The following is a 23,252-nucleotide window of genomic DNA, read 5'->3' on the forward strand; positions in this document are numbered from 1 at the left end:
CAGCAGCTGGAGCTCATGCCTCGGCCTGCGGGCGGAGGGGAGCCCAGGGCAGCGCTGACTCCACGCCAGAGACGCCTGTGACTGAGAGGGTGACGCAGGGCCGCTGGTCTTATTCTCATCGCATGGGAGACGGCGGGGGGTTGGTGCCTCCTCCCCGGCGTCGGGGTCCCTGTGTGTTCAGCGCTCTGCTCCCCCAGCCCCTGGCTCGTCCGGCGCAGGGTCCCCTGGGTGGTCTCCCTCCGTGGGGCTCCCAGCCGCCCCGGGGCTCCAGGGCCTCGCCGTCTACACTGGGAAATTAGCCAGGAGTTAAAATCAGAACGGCCTGTCCTGGGAGCTAACTGCCTTCTGCCTCCGCTGAGTCATTTGTATTTAAAGCAAAGATTGTGTTTTATTACGGCCCAGGAGTGGGGGTTTCAGGGGACAGGCACGCACTCCCCCCACCCCGCTGCTGCGCATAAGCCTTGTGCGTCCAGGCCGGTCACCAAGAGGCGGCTTCAGGGAAGCTGCTGGGCAGTCGGAGCCGGGTTCTGGGAGCAGCTGCGGTGATACGTGGTGAGACACGGAAGCCACCAGAGAGGCTGCTGATGGTGCCAGAAGCGCAGAGAGGCATGGGCAGTCCTCGGGCCAGGGGAGAGCTTGCCACCCTCAGAGCCAGTGATGGAGCGGACGTAGAAGCCAAGGGAGAGGCTACGAGGGGACGAGGCTGCGGGGGGATGAGGCTGTGCAGGGGTGCTTCATTTAAAAAGGAAATCAAGATAACTAAGGACCACCAGGCAGAGACCCTGTCATCACAGCATCTCGGCGCGTCCACCAGCCTCCCCGCCCTGGGGCCTGGGGTCGGCGGGTAACGCCCTGATGTAGCCTCGTTGTAAACTGGCACTGCAAACGTGCTGGGTTCCAGGACGAGCGGCATTCGGGTTGCCAAGCAGATGACTCAGGTGAGGAGGTTGTCCTGGGCTACCGGCAGGGCCCAGGGTATCGCAGGGTCCTTGTAAGAGAAAGGCAGAGGGTCACAGCCGGGAGAGATGTGACAGCGGACACAGGTCAGACATCAGAAGCTTGAAGACGGTGCCAGCCACAAAAACAGAGCAGGGGCCACAATCCAAGGACTGCAGGTGCCTCCAGAAGCTGGAAAAGGCAAGATAACAGGCTCTCCCCTGGAGCCTCCAGAAGGAACCAGCCCTGCGGCACCGGGACTTAGCCCCGTAGGACCCTCCTGCCCTCCAGAACTGTGTGAGAACAAAGGTGTGTTTGAAACCACCACGGCTGTGGTCCTGTAGCAGCCACAGGAAGCAGACGCAGGGCCCTGCCAGCCCCTGGGAGCCATGACTGAGGACCCTCTCCCCACAGAAGGCCCAGCTTAGCTGGCTCTAGGAACCTTGGAAGTGGGGTCTCCACACATCCTCTGGACACTCCACAGTTCACTCAAACTGTCTTCCAGCAAACCCAGAATCTATCCCAAGGCTAAGACTGAAAGAGAAGAAAGTAAGGTAGAGGGAAGAAAATGACATGCAGGGAGGAAAACCCAGGAACCCTCAGCAGAGCTGCAAGGCCACCTGCCAGCCCAGCCGAGGCCTCCCGGGGCCGGGACCCCATCTCTCCAGCCTCTTCTTCCCAACCCTCCAGGCCCTTGAACCCCAACTCTCAGCCCCTGAACCCCATCCCCAGGTCCCTGAACCCAGGTCCACCCTAGGCTTCCCCAGGCCCCTGAACTTCATTCACAAGCCCCAAACCCCAACCCCAACCCCTGAACCTCTCCCTGGCCCTGAGCCCCACCCCCAGTCCCCCGAACCCCACAGCACATGTGCTCAGCTCCCTGAGCCCATCACATCCTTCCACACCTCCTGCCTTTGCCCTCCGCCCCTTTAGGAACTCTCAACCATCCTGCAAGTTCCGCTCCCCGAAGCCTCCCCCACACTCCCAGGCAAATCGCACTCCTTCTCTGTGCTCTCCAAGCATGGGGCCCTGGCTCTGATGTGGCGTCATCACATCTTACGGCCATTTCCTCTCAGACCCACCGTGGGCCCCTCAGGTAGGGCCAGTGCCCAGAAAATGCTGGACGGAGAAGCAGTGCGTGGTTTACTGTGGTTGCTCCGGGCTGGGCAGTGCTGGACCTTCTCCAGTGGTGACCCAAAGGGAGAATGAACTTGCCCAAGGCTCTGAAGCTGTCAAGGGTGGACCCAGAATTCAGAATTCTGACCCAAGTCTGTCTGACCCCAGGCTCTGGGCCCTGCTGCAGGCCAGTGGAGCTCGGACAGGCCGAGCCCAGGGGGAAGAAACACGGTTGGATTCTCCTCCAGGGGGACGTGAGGCCCTGGCATCCGGGCTTCCTGGTCCGTCAGCACTTCTGGCTGTGATGTGGACAGACGGTCAGGTCTGGGTCGGGCTGGTGGACGGGGAGGAGTGGGGGAGAACTGGAAATAGGATGGCACAGGGCAGTCAGAGGTGGCCAGGGAGGATTTCAAGGCTCGGGCTTCCCTCCTGCACTTGGCTTTGAACTCCAGGGCAGCCCTGCTGAAGAGGGGCCGCCGGGTCCCCCGCAGCCCCCCGGCTCTGGTCGGTGGAAGACCACCTGAGGTGTGCAACCCCGACCCCTCTTGGGCTGGGAACATGGGGGGCCAGCACTTTGGGTCCCACCCGGCAGGAGGGGTCTGTCCGTGGTCATGACCACTGGCCACCTCCACTCAGCAAACCGTCACCGTGTTTCTACCGGAAGTTTCTGCTGGAGGCCTTCAAGTAGGAAATTAGGCTGGTCTGTGGTTCAGGTCCCAGTGGGGGTGCGGGGAGGCGGCCCCCACGTTCCTGATGGACACCGGGAGGGGGCAGGGCCCCTGCCGAGACTTGGACACTGGGGGTGGGGGGGAGAAGGTGTTAGCGGGTGCTCTTGCCGGGCAGCCTCATGGAATGGGGGGCAGCCGGAGAGGAAGAGGAAGAAGGGATGAGAAGGCTGCAGAGATGGTCCAGCTGCACAGGGGTCACAGAAGGGGAGCTGATTATTTTCCAGGGAGAGGGGCCTGGGCTTGTCTGTGCTGGCAGAGAGGGACGAGAACTGCTGGGGTGGCATCTTGGAGGACAAGGGCAGGGGCCAGATGAGGACAAGTGACCACATGCGGGTGCAGGTGGGGTGGTGAGGGGGGGAGCGGGGGCGACTGGCACAGGTCAGGTGGGAGAAAGGGCAGGAAGGGATATAAAAGCCAATCTGATGTGGCCCTCTCTCTCTGGCTAAGCCAACTTGAAAGGTGAAATCACTGCCCTCCCCCCTACGTGGGATCAGACACCCAGGGGAGTGAATCTCCCTGGCAACGTGGAATATGACTCCTGGGGAGGAATGTAGACCCGGCATCGTGGGACGGAGAACATCTTCTTGACCAAAAGGGGGATGTGAAAGGAAATGAAATAAGCTTCAGTGGCAGAGAGATTCCAAAAGGAGCCGAGAGGTCACTCTGGTGGGCACTCTTACACACAATTTAGACAACCCTTCTTAGGTTCTAATGAATTGGGGGTAGCTGGTGGTAGATACTTGAAAACTATCAAACTACAACCCAGAACCCATGAATCTCGAAGACAGTTGTATAAAAATGTAGCTTATGAGGGGTGACAATGGGATTGAGAAAGCCATAAGGACCACACTCCTCTTTGTCTAGTTTATGGATGGATGAGTAGAAAAATAGGGGAAGGAAACAAACAGACAAAGGTACCCAGTGTTCTTTTTTACTTCAATTGCTCTTTTTCACTCTAATTATTATTCTTGTTATTTTTGTGTGTGTGCTAATGAAGGTGTCAGGGATTGATTTAGGTGATGAATGTATAACTATGTAATGGTACTGTGAACAATCGAAAGTACGATTTGTTTTGTATGACTGCGTGGTATGTGAATATATCTCAATAAAATGAAGATAAAAAAAAAAAAAAAGCCAATCTGAAGTTCCTCCCAGCAAGGCTGGGATGGTTCAAGCAGCAAACGATGACAGCTGACAGCGTCTGATTATAACCCACAGAGAAGAATAAATACCCAGGAGTCCAGTGTGATGCAAATGATTGAATAAATAAACAGAGGAAGGGGATGGCTCTTCCTTACTAGAATTCCAAGTGATAAATGCAGAAGGAGAGATGAAGATAGAGAAATGCCCTCAGGAAAACTCCACAGTAATAGCTGTTGAGGCAGGAGCCATGATACCTGCCAAAATTAGGGGCGAAAAGTATGACAAAAAGCAGGGCGTTTGCGTCTTACCCTGTCTCCCACGAGATTCATAAACGTAGTGCCTTTACAGTGGGGAGGCCCACACCCCGCCCTCAACCCAGCGATCAGGTGTAGCATCTCGGAAACAGGACAGGCGCCCCTGGTCGGACTCACTCGGAAGGGGATTCCATCATATCTGAGGAATTCCTGCCAGAAAATGGATCCCCCAGTGGGAAACAACAGACAAGCCCAAGTGGAGGGACTTTCCACAAAATACTGACCGGTGTCCTTCAGGGACAGGGGGTCATGAACGGAACGGGGGCCTCGGGGCTGCCTGGGGTTGGAGGAGGGTGCAGCTGGGGCCCAGTTTGTTCTCCCAGGCAAGAACATGGGGTCCGGCCAGGGCAGGGAAAGCCGGCGAGGAAAGCTCAGGGACCCTCTGAAACAGCTCAGCAGCAGCCGCGTGTCAGAAGGGGACTGGCCTTTGCAGTAAGTGACAGGCACAGATGTGGCCCTCCAGCCTGTCAGAGGACATGTGTGTGCACAGGAATGAATGAGTGGGGGGTGCCCTGGGGGAGCCCATGCCCCGGTGTCCAGGGGCTCCCTGGCTGGTCATCTACAGACTGGAGGCCCCCATCAGCCGGCTGCGGTGGGGACGTTCGATGAAGGTGCAGCATCGTTTCTTAAGTGCCTCTCAGCAGAGCTGGGCATGCTGCTGAGACATAGAAAGCTCCAGAAGGAAAGCAGAAGTCACCGGGAGCCTCCAGGCTGTGCCCTCCGAGGGCAGCGGACAGTGCCGAGTGCCCGGCCACAGCACCGTGGGCCCTGTCATGCACAGTCGATGTCTGTAGTGTCAGTTTCTCCCGGGTCTGTGGGAGCACCGTCGGTCCTGGAGGTGAACTGATGCGGTCAACAGCCCTTGACCGTGACTGCCCCATCAGCTCTGCCCTTTGATTCATTCTGGGGTGAATGGAGTTTATCGAGGGGGGTCGGCTCCTATCTCCCTTTGTGTCTGAGGAGGCTCGGGTCGGCCTCGAAGGGTCTGAAATTCGGGGGTGTCTGGCCCCTCGCCAGGCAGCGGGGCCTGGTCCAGCGAGCAGGAGTCCAGGCGGCTCGTTCACCGGGCTCGGCTCCAGCAGCTGCAGCCCTGGTCTGCTGATGGAACTTTAATGTGATTTACTGCATTTACCCGGAGTATAATCTAATTTGGGAGGGTATAGAGAACACAGAAAAATGCATCACCAGGAAGTCTCATTTCCAGAGGCCTTCTTGGGGGTCTTGGTGGGGGAGGAAAGCAGAGCAGGAAGGTGAAAGATTCTGGCACATTCCAGAATTCAAGTAGAAAATGGTCAGTTTTAAAGTAACCACAAATCAGATTTTCTCACCGAAATAAGAAATGTAGGCTGATTTAAGAGCTTCCTGTACAGCGCTGGTGCCTGAGGGGTCACCCTGGGCCATGGGAGATGTCAGAGGTCACCTGGCGGGTGGGGGGGGGAACCACCTTCCACGACCCACTCGTGACCAGGGAACTCACCTCTGTGTTCACCTCCAGCCGGGCTCCCTCCTCCTGCCCTAAGCTCTGGGATTTGTAAGTGCTGGCCATGCCCTCCTGGCCTCTGCGTGCCCACCCCTCGGCCACTCAGGTCCCCTCTGTCTCTCCAGCTCCGGCTGGGGGAACTGCCGGCAGCCTCGGGGCACCCAGCCACAGCTCGCGAGAGCCTGTCGCTTCTGGTGGACCCTGTAGCCCTCTCCCCCGGGGGAGATTTCCAGGCCCCCCTCACCTTCCGTCCACTCACCCTGTGCCCTGCCCGCTGGCCCTGGTTCAGAAGCAGCAGGAGGAAGGATGGTTGGCACAGGCATGGGATTTTGAGGGCCTCCTCCTTCCCCAGAGCATGCCAAGATGAAACATGCATGTCGGCTTAAAGCAAAAAATACTATTTGCCTGGCTTTGCAGTGTTTGCAGATCCCTCTCTTGCCATGAGTGTTTCTAATGAATGGCCCAAATGCTGGGCTCAGGGAGGAGCAGGTGCACTGGACGAGCCACTTGGTGGGGGGGGGGATCCTGGGCGTGGCCCTCACTGAGCACTCCGCAAGCTTGCTCCACTGCAGGTCCCCCCGACACCCACCTGCCGGCCTTGGGGGCGCTGGGGGGCAGGAGGAGGGACCCATTTCCTTTCCCAGCTCTCCAAGAACTGTGTCTGCAGAGGCCGGGGGGGGTGGGGGCCAGGGGGAGGACCCGCTGCCCCAGGCCCAGAGTACCCCTGCATTGCCCTCGGCTCCCCCAGTCTTCCCCAGATGCAGTGAGGGGACGCCGGGCCTGCAGCATCTGTCCTCCGGGTGACGCGCCGCCTGTCTCGCACGCCCTGTGGTTTGGTGAGGCAATCCGGCTCGAGTCAGGACGTGCAGGTCAGAAGCAGAGCGCTGCGGAGCAGATCCGCGCCAGGGACGGAAGGGTGGGCAGGTGGCCTGCGTCTCGCTGGCAGGGCCCCCTTCCCCCGGCCTCCCCAGGACACGCTGCGGCAAACCCACGGGCGGAGAGCCCAGAGCCATCCCAGCTGGCCGTCGGGCCGGGCCTGCTGCCACCGGCTCCCTCAGGCCGGCTCGGGCCGCCTCCTGGGGTGACCGCACCTGGTGGGAGTGACGGGGTGACAGTACGCTCTGTGTGCGGGGCCCACAATGAGCAGAGCCCCTTCCTCATCCCGCCACCCCATGCCCGGCTGCAGGGTCCCCATGACGTCCATCCGTCAGTCACACCAGCATGGCCTTCTGAGCGGGCAGCCATGCTCCGTGGCAGGTGTCGGACAGGACCAGGGGTAGGCTCAGCCCCAGATGGGAGGCCCCTGCCCTGCACGTGTGTTTTGAGGACTCCTTTCCTTGCAGTGTCCTCAGGGACATCAGCCCTGGGCACTTGTGCGGAGTGTCCATGGGATGCACAGGGCAGGGGTCCCTCGGCTCCCAGCTTCTGCTTTCAGTCAGTGCCCCAGAACCCACTTTGTTAGGCACACCCTCCTGAGGAGCAAGGGCTGGCGAGCTGCACACCGGGCAGGAAGGCCCAGCTGACGTGCTGCAGCTCCCGGATCGTGCTCGAGGCGAGGCAGCTCTAGTTTTTGCTATTACAAATGACACCTCTGTAAGAACTTTTGTGCACATCAGCTTCCTTCTTCTTTTCACTAATTTCCCTGTTAGAAATTCCTGGGGGAAATAAGAGTTCTTGCAAGTGGGATTACTACAAGCATGCAACACGAACGTTCCATGGTTCTTGACAGCTTTTGCCCAGTTGCCCTTCAAAAGAATTTTGCCAATTTAGACTTCTATCAACAACATATGAAAATACTTTACTTTGCATGTCTTTGGTTATTAGGAAGGCTGAACTGTTGCCCTACAGTTGTTTTCAATTTGTTTTTTCTTCAGTGCAGATTTTCTGACCATGGCCTTTGCTATTTATCTTTTGAGTCATGGAGGGTATTTTTAATCTTCTTTTACAAACCCTTAAATATTGTTGATATTAACTCATTGTCATTTTGTTGTAAATATTTTCTCTCCTTGTTTCATTTGTGTTTATCTTGATAATGTTTGTTTTCCATGTTTTGCAGATTGGTTAATCAGTTAACATACGTATCCTCTGACTCACTCCCAGAGATCTGGGACAGTTTGATTTTGGCACAGTTGTATCCATTTCCCAAATTCATTTTCCTCAGTTGCAAGAGTCGTATGGCCAGAGAGTGGTATGTTCTGTATCATTTTAGTTGTTCTGTGTTTCAAAATAATATTTAGATTCCTAATAGAGTGGGTAGTTACATTAAGGTATGAATTAAAATGTATTTCCTTACTGTCTCAATTATCTTAACATAATTTGTTATATAATGTTTTCTTCCTCGATTATTTTATTATGCTTAACTGAATACATAACACATTATTCTAAGTATTAGAGTCCACTCAATTAATTTTTACTTATGTTTTGGGGTCACACCACACCACTTAAATTACTGTTGCTTTGTAATATTTTCTGCGATTTAGAAGGTCTCAGCCTCTCTCATCCTGTTCCATTTTCATTATATTTTGCATTATGTTTTGCATTATATTTTCCCTGATATGTTATCTATTTTTCCAAAAGAACTTAAGAGCCATTTTATCTAATTCCTTAAAAAATTTCACATTGAGAAATCACTCGAGTTGGCCAATCATCAGTGAATCGGCTTGGGAGGCGCCGGCGGGCTGGAGAGTGTTACCCGCAGCTACTGCGAGCCTCCCGGTTATCCGCAGGGTTGCCAGCCGGCCTTGTCTGATTGCGTGATAGTCACCCCTGGATTTTGCCTCTTGGCAACTGGTAGAAAACCCATCAAGACACAGGGGACCGGGCATGGAAACTCGGGGTTCCCAGTGGGACCCATCACTCCCTAGATGCTGAGGTTCCCTTTCTTTCCTGGTGAAATGGCGTAATGAAGCAAAGATTGACAGCTTCTGATTTTCTTTTTTATGGGTTTCCTTAATCGTGTTTTAGGGTCAGGTTCACATTTGCCTAATGGAATATGTGTGCCAGCTGACCATTGGGGTCAAGATTCGGGAACAGTTTTGTGACGTGAGAATTACTTGTTCCTTAGAAGTTTGAAAACCGTCTCTAAAACCATCACATCTGGGTGGTTTGGGGGATTGTGTTCTCCGGTTTCTTTCTCCACTTTTGATTTATTTGATTTTCTCTTTCTTGGTTTAATGCTTGTATTTTATCTGTTTCTTTGCTCCACTTTCTCAGTTCATTGAAACATTTTGATATGCCATATGTTCAAGTTTAGGTCTCCGTTTTTGTTTTATCTATGCTTTTCTCCTTTCTTTCTTTAATCAGGTGCTACCTCATTCATGAAAAGGAAATGTGGAGACCCACTTTCTTTTAGTTGAATGCGCCCATTTTTGTAGTCTTTTTAGAGGCTGAGAAAGGTTTTATATATAGCAAAGCCACTGTTTGTAGTTTCTCAAAAAAAATTGTTTCTTTCCAAGAAAATAATTTCAATGTTTGCTTCATTGTTTTTCCTGATGTATTTTAACACGTTAAAGGCATTTTAAAATGTGATGTTTCTCTCTTAGGACCTTGTTCATCACTTTCCACAGAATGAAGAATCGCTGCTTTTGTGTTTTTACAGAGATCTTCTTTGAGACTTAGGACATGGTGACCTGTGGGGAACGCACCAGGAACACTGAAAATGAAATATGTTCTGTTCATTCTATTGAATTGTCACCAAAGCAGCCATTCACTCTGCATTGTGTTATTCAGCTCTTTTGCTTGTTGCTGAATATTTTGTTTTCTTGATTATGGAGCATTAGATTCTCTAATTCCAATTATACTTTTTTCAGTTCTTCTTTACTTTTCTAGCAGGATTTTATGTACATTTCTTGCTCTGTTTTTATAATATTTAAATTTAATCTGATTCTGCTGCCCATATCCCATTTTAATAGTCTTGCCTTTATTTATTGCCTCATATTAATTCAGAAATCCCTGCATTCCAACTAGGTGAATTTAACTCTTTTTAGTCATCTTATATATTTCTGTCTTATCTCTCTTGCAGTCAGCTTATTGCAGGATTTTATTTTTCATCCAGAGAGTGATGAGCCTTTTTCAGGCACTCCGTTTTTTGGCTTCTTGATTATATCTTTCAGCACTGAGTATTTTTTCTCTATTCTCCCTATTGTTGAGTCATTCTGTGCTTTCTTTTATCATTTAAATGAAGTTGAAATATCAGTAAGCTGTTTTTCACAGCTGTGAAATGTGAAACAAACAGATGTTCTTATTCCTGTGTTCATTTTCTTACTTTGTCAAACAGTGTCCTTTGACCCCTCCTCTGTGAAGGAACGGGAGTCTCCAGCTCGGTGACTTCCTCCCCTTTCACTTTCTCTCCATCCTCTTCCATTCCTCCCTCCTTCTTTCCCTCCTCCCCTCCCTCCTCCCCTCCTCCCCTCCCTCCTCCCCTCCCCTCCCTCCTCCCCTCCCTCCTCCCTCCCTCCTCCCCTCCCTCCTCCCCTCCCTCCTCCCCTCCCTCCTCTCCCTCCTCCCCTCCCTCCTCCCCTCCTCCCCTCCCTCCTCCCCTCCCTCCTCCACCTCCCTCCTCCCCCTCCCTCCTCCCCTCCTCCCCCTCCTCCTCTCCCTCCTCCCACTCCCTCTTCCCCTTATTGATTTCAGTTTATGTGATTGAACCCATTCTTTGGATTCTGTCAGTTTTTCCACTCAGCTTTTCCTAACAGCTGCACTCACTGATACTTTCATCAGCAACAACCCTGGCTCTGGCAGGCCTCTTGTTAATTCAAGCCTGACTTCTTATTTTTAACATCATCCTTCCCTCGTACATGTGTCTTTTAAACAGAGACAGCTGTTTGAAGCAGAGCCTAGAAATAAGCCGTGTGATTAATACCTTCTCAGAATGCGAACATTTCTAAGGCGCTTTCTGCCGCCTGCGCTGGTGAGTGACAGCCTTGCAGGCGAGAACAGTGAGACACCGAGCAGCCACCTGCCTAGAGGTGCGCACCCCGGTGTCATCAGGGAAGGTGGGCGGTGTTGGTGTGTGTGTGCACGTGCGTGTGTGTGCATGTGTGTGTGTGTGTGTGTGCATGTGTGTGTGTGTGCATGCCTGTGTGTGTGTTTACAATCAGGCTCCTTCTCCGCCGGCTGCCGGCAGCGTCCTCCATGGGCATGTGCTCCAGGCGGCTCCGCTGAATCCGGTGGGGCTTGGAGCTCGTGCTGGGCCACCTGTGCTCTTGGCAGGCGGGACGTTTCCTTACACACTCAGGGAGGGACTGTACCTTGTTCTTCTGGCACCTTCCGAGAGCCCCTGCATCATCTGTTGCAATTCAGTGGGCTCTTTTTTGGGTCCTTTATCATATTTGGGGTTGTTGGCACCTCTCGATTCAGCCACTTTCTGGATCTATTTTTCCAGATAACCTGTTTTTATTTTCTGTGGTATACATTCTGCTTTTTGCGCTTTCCAGAAGAGTTCTTAATTAGGATATTGCAATTGATATTGATGCTACAGCAGTGAGTTAAAGCTTCTCTTATCCCCAAGCTTAGTGGACCTCATGACCTCTTGCCCGGGAGTTCAGAGTTCATCCATCGTGGGGGTGGGTGGGAGGCAGTGGGGAGGTGGGGAGGGGGCGGGAGGCCGAGGCAGTGGTTCCCTTCACCAAGGCCATGGTCAGAGCCTGGTCAGACGGACAGTGCTCGCCGGGAGGGGGCTCCTGTCCCTACCCTGTCTCGGTCCTTCCCCTTGAGAACATTAGGGAAGGGTACCCCGGTGCCCTGGGGAGGGGGAAGCTGGGCATCTAATTCAGCTGCACGGCTGTGTGCCGAGGCCATGGTGGGTGCCAGGCCAGTGGGGCCGGCAGGGTCAGGACCCTCCCCACCGGGGTCTGCACCGCCCCCCAGCCCGCGCCGCCCTGACCAGCAGCCACCGCCGAGGGCTGCGTCTGAACCCAGGGCAGCCTCCGCCCACTGGGGTGAGACCCCCGTGAGTTTTACCTCCTCCACCCTTGTCCCCCCCCACCCCCAGACCCCACCGCACCTGTCCCCTCTGTGGGGTCTCAGCTGGGGAGCAGGGGCCTCTCCTCCCCACTCCTGCTGCCCCAGGTCCAGGTTTGGGGTAACTGCAGGGGGGTCAGCCCCAGCGGGGGTCTCTGCCTCGGTTTCCTGGCTGGCGACCCCTGGGGTTTGGGGTCCTCTGCTCCCTGGTTGCAGGGCAGAGCTGCCAAGGGTGGGAGGGGTCCTCGCCTGGGCCCCCCAGTTCCCCAGGGCGGACGGGGACTCCAGCTTGTCAGAGCAGGAAGGTCATGTCTGACCCGGCCAGTGGGGTGAGGTAGGCCTCGGGGTGTCTGGGACGGGGGAAGGTGGGGACGGGAGGCTGTGGGAGCACAGGATTTATCATCTTCAAGTTCTGGAGGCCATAATGTGAAATCCAGGTGACGGCCGGGCCGCGCCCCACCCCCCGCACCTGCAGGGAGCCTCCTTCCCCGCCCCTGCAGCCCCTGCAGCCCCTGCAGCCCCTGCTGCCTTGTGCCTCGGCTCGCAGCTGCCGGGCAGGCTCTGCCTCTGCCTTCGCGGGGGCTGCTCCTCTAGTCCCTGCTTCCATCTCCCTGTAGGGCCACCAGCCTTGGTGTGTGGGGACTCACCCTAATCCACGGACCGGAGGTGAGAACCTGGACGCCTTTGTGGGGACACGTCAGCCCCTGGCTGGCAGGGTGCTCGGCTTCTCTGAGCCGTTTCCTGGTGTGTAAAGTGGGGAGACGGGGGTTCCCTGAGGCTGGGGTGAGATGTCGGGCACAGGTTCCAGCACGTGCTCAAGCCTGATCCGTGTGGCTGCAGCACAAGCCGCCGACCCTGCCGGGGAGCCCCCCGCCCCCTCACCACGTGGGTCCCCCCCGGAGCCTCCTCCGGTCCACGGTGCCCAGGCAGCCCCCGCCCTGCAGGCGGCAGAGATCTCCCAGGGGCCCCGGGACAGAGGCAGGGAGGCCGAAACAGAGCATCGCTGGGCGGCTGGCTCGCATCTGTGCTCCCAGCACCCCGTGTGACCCTGTCTCGGCACCACTGCCCCCCCCAACACACACACACACACGCTGGACCCCTGACCCACCAAGAACCCCGGGACGGCAGGGACGGGGTCCGCCCAGCTGGGCCTTTGCCCCCGGCACTGCACGGTGCCCGGATGCCCCAGGCACCCAGGACATGCTTGAGGGTGAGGGTCTCGCCAAGGGTCCCCTTCTGGTGCCACCACAGAGCAGGACCCGGAGTGGCCGGGGCAAAGGGGCAGGCCTCAGACTTGGCACAGAGACCCGCTGCCCTGCAGCCCTGGGGCTCGACTAGGGGGTGGGGGGCTGTCTCAGGGTGCAGGCCCTCCCTGCCTGGCCGCTGAGGCTCATGCAGGTTCCACCTGTAAGTGATCTCACCTACCAGCAGGTCTCAGGGGCACCTTTGAGCTACGAGGGAGGGGGGAGGCCAAATATTATTCAGCCCCCCAGGCTGGGCCCCATGTGAGGTGCCGGGAGAGGGGCACCCCTCGGGGCTCCCCGGCCAGAGGCGCTGGTGGGCGGGGGGCAGGTGAAGGTGGCGGCACAGCTGCACCAAGGACAGTGCTGACAAGGGTACCCCCAGAGGGGGTGGGTGGCAGCCCCCAAAGGGTGGTCCTCATCCTGGGTACGACCACCTCCTACCGTGTGTGTGTGGAGAGGGGGTCATCACACCGTTACTGTGAGCCGGGACCCCTGCCCCCATTTAATGGGGGAGGCCGCGAGCTCCGTGAACATTGCCCCTCCCCCACGCTGGGTGAGGCCTGTGAGCTCCAAACGAGGTGGGGGCATGTGGGTGGTGGTGAGCCCCTCGCCCCATGGTCAGGGGCCCCTGGGGGGCAGGAGCGAGGGGACCATTCAAGGCCAGGGGAGCCCACAGGGAGTCCCTGTGGAATCCAGGGCCACTGGGGAGATGGAGAGGGTGAGCAGGCAGTGCTCACAATCTGGGGAACAAGGATGGGCGAGGAAAAAGCCCATCTCTTGCAGCCCCTGGCCTTGCCTCACGAGGACAATGTCTCCAGAGCGCCGGAGCGGCCCAGCTGTCAGGCTCGGATGCCTGCCCACCCTCTGGACCTGGGTGGGATTGTGGCCAGGCAGGGGCTTCACCTGCCTGGACCTGGGTGTCCTCATGTGTTGGCGAAGCTGCACGTGGGCCTCGCCTGTTGCCTGCTTTCTCATTCCGCACAGAGCACCCCCAATATTCTGGACCTGGGAGGCAGGGCCATGGGGGACAGGGCACCCCCAGTTCTCCGGGCCTGGGATGCTGGGCCTGCGGGGACAGCCTGTGGCTTCGCCTCGGACGCCCTCCGAGTGTGAAAGCTGCAGCCCCGTCCCGTCCGCACAGCCCAGAGCCTGCTTCCTGCCGGGGTGCATCTGAGAGGAAGCATTGTGCCCCCCCACCCCACCACTGGCTTGGCAGCTCCTGGGCCGCATCTGGTGCCAGAGCCGGCTGCACACTGGGGCAGGAATGGGTTTGGAAACCCTCGCTTCTGCCCAGCCGCAGGCAGAGATGCCAGAGCTGTTAGAGCAGGAAGGAGGGTGGAGGCGGCCAGGACCCCTGCCCACCACATTGGGGTTAGCCCAGGTGCCTGGAATCTCCACAGCTTTCTCCGAGGCAGTCCCTGGGCCAGCACTAATGCCACACACCACCTCGGGGACCTGGACTGGTCACCTCAGCCCCCAGCCCCCCGTCTGTCTGCAGGGTAGGAGCTCCTGGCCCCGGGGTGCGGGGAGGTGTCAGCCCACCCAGGCCTGGCACAGCCCGAGGAACCTGTTCCTGGTATTTCCTTTGGAAAGGCAGAGGCCCAGCCCCCTGGACAGTCTTGAGTGCATGTGTTGCCCTGGAAGGACCCGGCCAGCTGCACAGGGCATGTGGGGTCGTTCACCCCAGCCTCAGTGGGCCCCCTTTGCAGGCCCCCAGCTCACTGCCTGGCTCCCTTGTGTTGCTCTTCACAGTGGGGACCCCCTAGGCCATCATGGGGTGTCCCTCAGCCCCACCAGGCTGCCTGCTCCAGGGGCTGGGACTGGAACTCAGACCCTACAGGCCCGTGGCTCCCAGCCGGCTCTGCCCACCTGCTGGTGCTGCTGCCCATCCTGGCTCCCCCTCCTCTGCGTCTCTGGCCTCGGGTCCCTGAGAATCAGAGCTCCCAGAGTGGGACCCAGGCAGCCCCTCCGCCCCTTCAGCCCCCAGCCTTCCTCCCTGGTGCTTCTGGTCCCCGGCGGCTGCCCCTTGGAGGGAGCCTGGACACTGGGTGAGGACTCTGGGTGGGGACGCCGGGTGGGGACGCTGGCTTCCCTGCTGCAGACCTGGAGTCAGGAGGCGTTTGAGCCTGGCTTGTAGGGCCACTGGGTAAAAAGTGTCAGGAATTCCAGAACAGCGACAGCAGAGAATTAAACCAACCGTGGGTGCCTCTGAGCTCAGGGTCCTTTGAATAGGGCCTGAGCAACTCCACAGGTAAGTGGGAGCCTAGTCAATCCCCCAAAGACATCCCAGTCCACATCCTGGGAACTGCAACTGTTGCCTCACCCAGCATGAGGGGCTTTGCAGGTGGGACTGAGCGAAGGGTCCTGAGGTGGGAGTGGCAGGCCCGTGTCACCCCTTATGAGAAGGCGGCAGGAGGGTCAGAGTCAGGGAAGGAGGCGCGAGGGCAGAGGCTGGGCGAGGGCCGAGGATGTGGTGCCTCTAGAAGCTGGAAAGGGCCGGGAGCAGATTCCCTCCTTTCACCTTAGCCCTGTGAGGGCCACGGAGGGCCTCTGACTCCAGAGCTGTCACATAATAAACGTGCTGCTTGCAGCCACCCCTCCGCAGTGAGTTGTGGCAGCAGCCACAGGAAACGTGCCACTCGGTGCCGTGTCGCGCCCCGGGCCTGGGTCTGGCTCTGAGGACGCGGCTGTGTCCTGGGCCCTTCAGGCCGACCTGCCCCAGGATCCCCCGCCGTGCCTGACACCTACCAGAGACGCTGCTCTGGTTCCTATTCTCCAGTTAACGACAAACAATAGCGTCAAACCCCCCTGTGCTGCAATGTCCATGAAGTTGAAAATAGGAACTGTAAAGTTGGCCTGTGCTCCCTTCCTTCCTTCTGCACGGAGGGCGCTGTGGTTGTCACGTGTGCCGAGTGCTTTTTGGGTGCTGGACAGAGGGTGTGGCCACGGGTTCCCATTTACTGCATCTGCTGCGTGGGAAGCTCTTGGGCAGTCCATGCACCCTTGCACCCCCTTTCTGCAAAGCCCTCAGCCGCCCGACTCCTTAGTAGGGGGTCGCTGTGGGGCCGCCTCCCCTGGGTGGGGTCCCTGCTTCCAGAACCGCCACCTGCCCCGGCTCCAGAGGCCCCAGCCCACCTGTGACTTGCCCCCCGCCTGGTCCTTTCCGTTCCCCTGCGCTCGGATCCCACTCCTCCCACCCACAGCTGCCTGTCCCCGGCCGCACCCACCCGCCCTGCTGTCGAAGCTGCCTCCGCTCCAGAAGAGGACACAGAAAACGCGTGCACGGCCTCAGGGTGTCACGGAGCAGGTCATTTTTAACCAGGTCTCCGGAGTGCACAGATGAGACCTATGTGAGCACAGACCTGGGGGGTGTTGGTGTCGGGGCCGGTGGTTCTCCATGTCTGTGGGACGCTGTTCCTGGAGGTGTGACTCAGTCCCGGGGGAAACAAGGCCCAAGGTCGCGCGTCCTGAGAGCGCTGGGCTCCCGAGGGCCCCTCAGGGCCTTGCTGCACCCTGTGGGAGGCGAGTCCCCCTCTAACCAGCGTTTCCCACACCCGCTCACTGGGGTTGACTTGTGTCCCTCAAACCGATACCCTCAAGTCCTAGCCCCCCATGGTGGCTCGGCGCTGTGTCCCCCAGAATAACATGTTCTCAGTCGGAACCCATTCCTGTGGGTGTGGACCCGTTGTAGGACCTCTGATGGGGTCTCCTCAGCTGAGGGTGGCCCGGCTCAGTTGGAACAGGTCTCAATCCCGTCCTGGAGGCCTTGTAGGGAAGGCCATGGAGAGAGAAGTCACAAGAGCCAGCGGCCGGAAGGGAGCGGAACCTGGAAGAGAAAGGGGAGACGCCTCTTTGTGCATCGCCATGTGACAGAAAAGCCAAGGAACCCTGAAGATCACCAGCCAGCCAGATGATATCAGCCCCAGGAAGAAGCCAGCCTTCCACCTCTGAAACTGTGAGCAATGAATCCCTGTTGTGAAGCCAGCCCAGTGCCTGGTGTTTGTTTTAGCAGCTGGGAAGCTAAAACACTCAGCACCTGTGAATGTGACCTTCGGAAGCAGGTCTCTGCAGGTGTTGAGATGCAGTCATACTGGACTAGGACACACCCTAAATCCAGTGACCAGTGTCCTCACTGGAAGAGGAAAATGTGGGCACAGACAGACACGAGAGAGGACGGCCATGGGACAGCAGGCAGAGCTTGGGGTGATGTGGCCGGAGCCACCAGAGACTGGCAGAGGCACGGACAGGTTTTCCCCTGGGGCCTCTGGAGGCCGTGGCCACTTCTCCTGGATTTCCACTTCTGCCCTCTAAAGCTGAGACAGTGAATGTCGGTGGCTTTCAGCCACCCAGTGTGTGGTAATTTGTCACAGGTAAAGTCACACAACCCTGGAAGCTGATTCAAGTTTCTCCTTCGTGGAGCATCCAGGGGCCTGGAGAACAGCCTCACCTGGGGCCAGGAGAAAAGAAGACACGGCTGAAAAGCAAGACGTGAGAAGGGACAGAATCAAGGCCCCAGCGTGGGAGGAGACAGAGGAACGGGGAGACGGTGACCCAGAGGTGCTCTCCGCTGTTTGTTTGCCGTAGTCCAAAGAGAGCAGAGGACGGTGGGGTTCCCAGTCAGCTTGTCATCGCTCACCACCTCGCTCTGCTATTTATCAACTGGCTGCGTGTTCGAAATTGGCAGTGAGGATTCCTGGGACATTGTTGCCTCCACACAGCAGGGAAAAAACTGGACCCATTTGCCATTTGACTTCCTCATGTCACTGTGAACCCTCCCAAGGGTCTTTTTCTCCGAAGCCTAATTCATCTTCCTAACTTTCCCGAGTGAGAGGCTTTTAGCCTCTTAGCTCAGCATGTCCCCAGCAGTTGGGAAAATGCTTCGCCAGCAAGTTGGGGATGAAGTCGTGAAATGGCATTTACTCCCGCAGTGCAGGGAGGATTTGCTCAGGCCTGTCGTGTTGTTTTCTGTTATTTGTTGACCCAAGGGTATGAGTGGGAACTCGGCAGTGGGTGCCGGTGAATTCTAATTCCTCGGATAGGTGTGGAGCTGGGGAAACGGGTTTGCTAATAAGATGTCCCAAGGCCCAGTCATCCAACCTGAGGCGGTAAACTCAGGTAAAACCTGGGAGAGAGCCATCCGAAAGTACCCACCTGCGTGCGATCATGGCACGTTTCAGAGCGCTCCAGGAAGCCGACTGCTGAGCCCTGGGCTGGCAGGGATTCCGTAACAACTTGTAACGCCTGGGGTCATCCGGGCTTTGCCCCTAGTTCCGAATGGATCTCTCTCTGCCCTGCCCGATTTAGGGAAGCCGTGACTGAGCAACACCCACCTGTCCCCGGCTCCCTCTGAGAGTCCCCAGGGGCTGGGAGCAGCTGCCGTGCCGCGTGATTGCAGGTGCAGCAGATTTGGGTCTGACCCCCCCCCCCCAGCAAACATTTCCCAGGCCAATGACAGTTTGATGATGTTTAAAATCAAACCATTGCCGAGATTTCCTGTCTACATTGCCCAGTGTCCAGGAAGACGGAAGATGTGCTGTCTCGGCAGCCTCAGCAGAGCCAGGCAGAATCGGAGCAGGAAGGCCGGTCCCCGGGCCACGGTGGGCACAGACGGGGACCACCCGCTCCCGGGGCTCCGCGGGGCCCCTGCTAGAGGCGAGTGGCCCCTGCCTCGGCGCGTGGCTCTCGGTGAACAGCAGGTGCAGCACCGGCCTCTCCCTGCCCGGGACGGGACCCTGCGGCGGCTTAGGAAACCTGGGGTGGGGAAGCCTGACACCGAGGACGAAAACCACAGAGGGGGAGACAGATGTGACCGCCTGAAATTTACATAAACACATTCCTGACTTGGATGAAAAGGCCTCTCATCTTCCAATAATACGGAAGGGTGTCTGTTGTTGGTTTGAGATAGAAGTTTTTATGTTTTAACATTGAGGAAAAGGTTACATGTTTGTTGTTTTTTTTTAAATCAGCAATGAACATTGAATTTTAACAAATGCCTTCTCCACATGTATTCAGATGATCATATGCTTTTTTCTTCTTTGATGTATTGAAGTGTGATTTTATAGTGAAGGTTTAAAGCCATCCTGAAAGAAACCTACATTAAAGCGTAAGATGTGACTAGATTAACTTTGCTAGCATTGTCTGTTTATAGGTGAAAGTGAAGGCTGTGTGTTGGTCTCTGTGTGTGGCTGGGAGCCCCAGGACATACCCTCTTAAGAATTTGGATCGAGGTTTTGTTAATTTTTAAAATTAACTAGGAAGCCCGACATCTTTTTTCTCTGAGGTTAAGAATTGGAAAGAGCTGCCTAGATCAATTGCCTTTTGGGAAAGTACTCTTTAATAACATTTTCTGTTTTCTCTTTCTTCTCAGGTTTTCTACTTTTTGAGTCAATGTTTAATGGCTTATAGTTCCCCAAAATGAATCCCAATTCCTCGAGGATTTTTCAATTTTTAACATACATGATAATCTCTCACACCTTTCCCAATCTTCTATCCATGGTTTTGTATGTTTTCTCTACTTTTTTTCTAGATTAGACAATCTAGAAATTGTCTTCTTCATTGTAGTTATTTTTCTAAAAGAATCAGCTATTAAATTTACTTATCCATTTTGCTATTTTTAATGTATTAATAAATATTCATTTTTAATCATTGTTAGTAGATTTCAATTCTTTGCCCTTTGAAGAGATTTATTTTGTTGGTGTATTTTAATGTCTTAATTTGGATACTTACTTCATTTCTTTTTGCTCAATAAGAAGCTAATTTATAGCTATGAATTCTCAAAATTCACTTTTGGCTATCTTCCATTCATTTTATATGTATTGTTGCCATTATTACTTTCTTAATAATCTCTAATTACATTTTAAATGCTTATTTGATCCCCAAATTATACGAGCAGTCTTTCATTTCTAAAGGATGTGATTTTTAAAAACCTACCTTTCTGTTACTAATGTCTAGTTTTTAGCATTTTGGTCAAAGACTATAGATTAATGGTTTCTACTTGGAATTTGTTGCATTTTCCTGAGTTGCCTAATATGAAACCAAGGACTTTTGAAAAGATTGTTTGTCTGTAGAATAGAAAGTTCATCATATGATCACTAGATTGGGTTAATTTTATGCTTCATATTTTCATGCTCCTTTTTTGCCTGCTTAACCTCGAGGGGTGTGTTAAAGTTGCCCACGTGAAGATTTTGTTGGTTGCATCTTGTATTACTCACAGCTGTGGGCTTCATATTTTATGGTGCTGATGACACTTGCTCAGTGTCCACTGATTTTTTTTAATTAATTTATTTTTTTATTTTTATAAACCCTCCCCTGCTTCCCCACCCCAGTAACTTTTCTTTAAGCATTTTTAATTGTGAAATATGACATATTTACAGAAAAGCGATAAATTTCAAAATATAGTTCAACAGGTAATTATAGAGCAAATTTTAAAGTATAGTGTGGGTTACAGTTCTACAGTTTCAGTTGTTTCCTTCTGGTTGTCCTAACACACTAAAAAGTAAAAAGAATATCTATGTAATGATTCAGTAGTCATAATCATTTGGTAAATCCTAACTTCTCTCTGACAACTCCTCCCTCTCATTTGATCATTTTCTCAGTCTGCAGGGATAGTTGGGCAATAGCCATTCCAACTCCATGTTGTAAAGGGGTGTCAACATTATGGGGTGGGGGGTGCAGCTGGTTGATGTTCTGGGAGACACTGGTGCCTCTAAGTGTCAGGGCTTATCTGGCAGAGGAACAATCTGGAGGTTTTAAGTTTCTGGAAAATAAACTTAATAGGTAAAACTTTTATAGTGTCTTAGATACAGCCCTGGGTTTTCTTTAGGGTTTTCAGGAACACTTTTGGTTGGGGCTTGGCATATCGTGGCAATTTGCAATATCTGGCTGAAGCTTGCATAAGAGTAACCTTCAGAACGACCCCTCAACTCTATTTGAAATCTATTAACCTTATTTTGTTCCATTTCTTCACCCCCTTTTGGAGAGGAGGGCGCTTTCGATCCCTTGATGCCAGGGTTGGCCGGGCTCGTCCCTGGGAGTCGTGTCCCGCGCTGCCTGGGCGAGCATCCACTGGTGTTTGTGCGATTCTGCAGCGGGTGCCGTGGAGACGGGCATCCCCGTCCTTCTACTTGCAGCTGCCCCGCAGAGCTGCCTGCCTCTGGTTCCACTGTGCCTTTCTGGCAAACAGGATAGAGTGAGCTGCGTTTTCTTCTTACGTTGTCCCTGCCCTCAGGGTTTTCCCTGGAGCTGTTGAGACCAACAGGCAGTGAATAATCACGTGAATTAAAGCACAGGTGCCAAGGCTGTGGCCCTGAAGTGAGGGCTGCAGGGGTGGGCAGGATCGGCCTCGTGAAGACGGGGTTAAAAGCTTTCCAAGTGCAGGACTGGCGGGTGCAAAGGTCCTGAGGCAGCAACATCGGCGCAGCCGGGGTGTGGGGATCAGGCCGGTGTGGCCAGAACCAGGTCAGGGAGAGGGCGGGGGTGCGGTGCTCAGGGAGGGGGAGGCCCTGGAAGGCTCCGACTCCAGCGTCGCGCAGGGGAGCCCTGGAGGGTGGCGCAGGGGTGACACGGGGCTGACAGTGGGCAGGGGCGAGGGTGAGAGGGAAGAAGAGGCTGTGCTGGGGGAGCTCACGGAGGCCTGGAGAGCAGGGTGGGGTGTGACAGTGCCCCTCACTGGGCTCGGAGGGGGAAGGGGCAGGGGTGCAGAGACCCGGGGGCCACTGGGGAGTGAGAGGCGTGAGCCCTTGGCCCACGTCAGTGCCAGGAACTGGACGCTGGCACTAGAGCACAGGACCGGGCGGGGAGAGTCCCTGGCCACTGGGGGGACGGGATGGCCTCTGGGGCCCTGAGCCCGGGGCTGGGCTGGGGAACCTGGGAGTCACAGCCCGGAGGTTGCCGGGGCCAAGGCTCCGGATGGGGGTGGGGGCGCCCCAGCGCAGGAGTGTGGACGCCTCTCTTGGGAACCGGGGAGGGCCCCGGGGACAGGGGCACACGAGGCCACACGAGGCCGCCCTGAGGCGGGGAGCTGGGGAGGGGTGACCATGGGGGGCCCGACTGCGAGGGGCAGTGGGTGCAGGGGGAGGATGGGACTGGGAAGGGGACCCGGGAGAGCAGGAGCAGGGCTCGGAGAGGCGCGCCCCGGGAAAGGAGCCCCGTACCCACCGCGGGAGGAGGGATCGAGGTGGGGAGCCTGGGGTGGGGGCGCCATCTGGAGGCCTCCTCCTCCCGGGGAGCCGCTGAGGGACCCGCTGCACCCGGTGCAGAGAGTGGGGTCCACACCGGGGCCCATCCCTGCTGCCCCCCACTGGCGCCCACAGGCCCCTCGGTGGCCCCCACCCTGCGCCCAGCGGTGGCGCGCTCGGAGAAGCCCCAGGTGCCAGGCCCGGGACTGGGGACCCCTCGGGAGTTGAGCCTTTACTCCCTGCAGCGGCTGGCGTGGGGTGCTGTGGTGACCCCAACTCTACCAGGAGGTTCAAAGCCCGGTCCGGCCCGGAGGGTGGAGGCGCAGCGGTGACATAGGGGAAGGCAGCCCTCGGGGCCGGGGTTCCTGCCCACCTTGCAGGGGTGAGGGGCAGGGGCGCCCAGGGTGCAAGCTCAGCTTCTCCTCTGCTCTGGCGTCCCAGCCTCTGGGGTTGCCTGTAGTCCGGGGAGGGGTCCCGGAGCTCCTTCCCCACACCGGGAGGGGCCAGGAAGGGCTTCCAAGGGGCCAGGAGGCCCGGAGATGGGTGGTCCCCAGGGTGGGGTGCAGCCGTGGTCTGGGAGAGGGTTCACCCCAGCCTGGGCGGGGAAGGTCAGGTAGAAGAAAGAGAAGGGCCTTGACTGCTCAGAGAGGTGCAGGGTCCCCAGAGAGCTGGAGGAGGGGACAACAAACCTCTCACACTTACCTCGGGGTTCAGTCCTCAGCTACTGGGGGATCCCTCAACATAGCACAATGTCAGCGCCCCTGTCAGAAGGCCCTGTGTGTCACAGATATAAGCTGCCCTTTGTAACTATAAAAACAGTGCCTGCCCATTATAAAAAACTTGGAAAACCCCAAAACAATAGAGATAAGAGAATAAAAGTCCCTCTTGCCTCCACCTGGAGGTGACAGCTCTTAGCCTGGTGTTTCCCCTCCTTCTGGGTGGGCCATTTTATGCGGAGGTCACATTTTATATAGCTTAGCCTAATCTGCTTTATCTTCAACAGCATCACATAAATATTTGTCCACATCTCTAAAATTTCTTGCTAAATATCATTTTAATAGCATCTTAAAACATTCTTTTACCTCTGCCCCACTGTTTGCTGTTTTTCACTATTGATAAATAATTCTGCAGTGAACATCTTACGTTACTGTTCT

General features: G+C 55.8%; 1 protein-coding gene across 3 annotated transcripts in view; it reads left to right on the forward strand.

The window, feature by feature from the left end:
• Positions 1–23,252, forward strand: part of RAMP1 (receptor activity modifying protein 1) — a 65,781-nt gene that overhangs the window by 30,532 nt on the left and 11,997 nt on the right. The window lies entirely within an intron of this gene.

Source organism: Choloepus didactylus, chromosome 9, assembly GCF_015220235.1.
Source record: "Choloepus didactylus isolate mChoDid1 chromosome 9, mChoDid1.pri, whole genome shotgun sequence".
Lineage (NCBI taxonomy): Eukaryota > Metazoa > Chordata > Mammalia > Pilosa > Megalonychidae > Choloepus > Choloepus didactylus.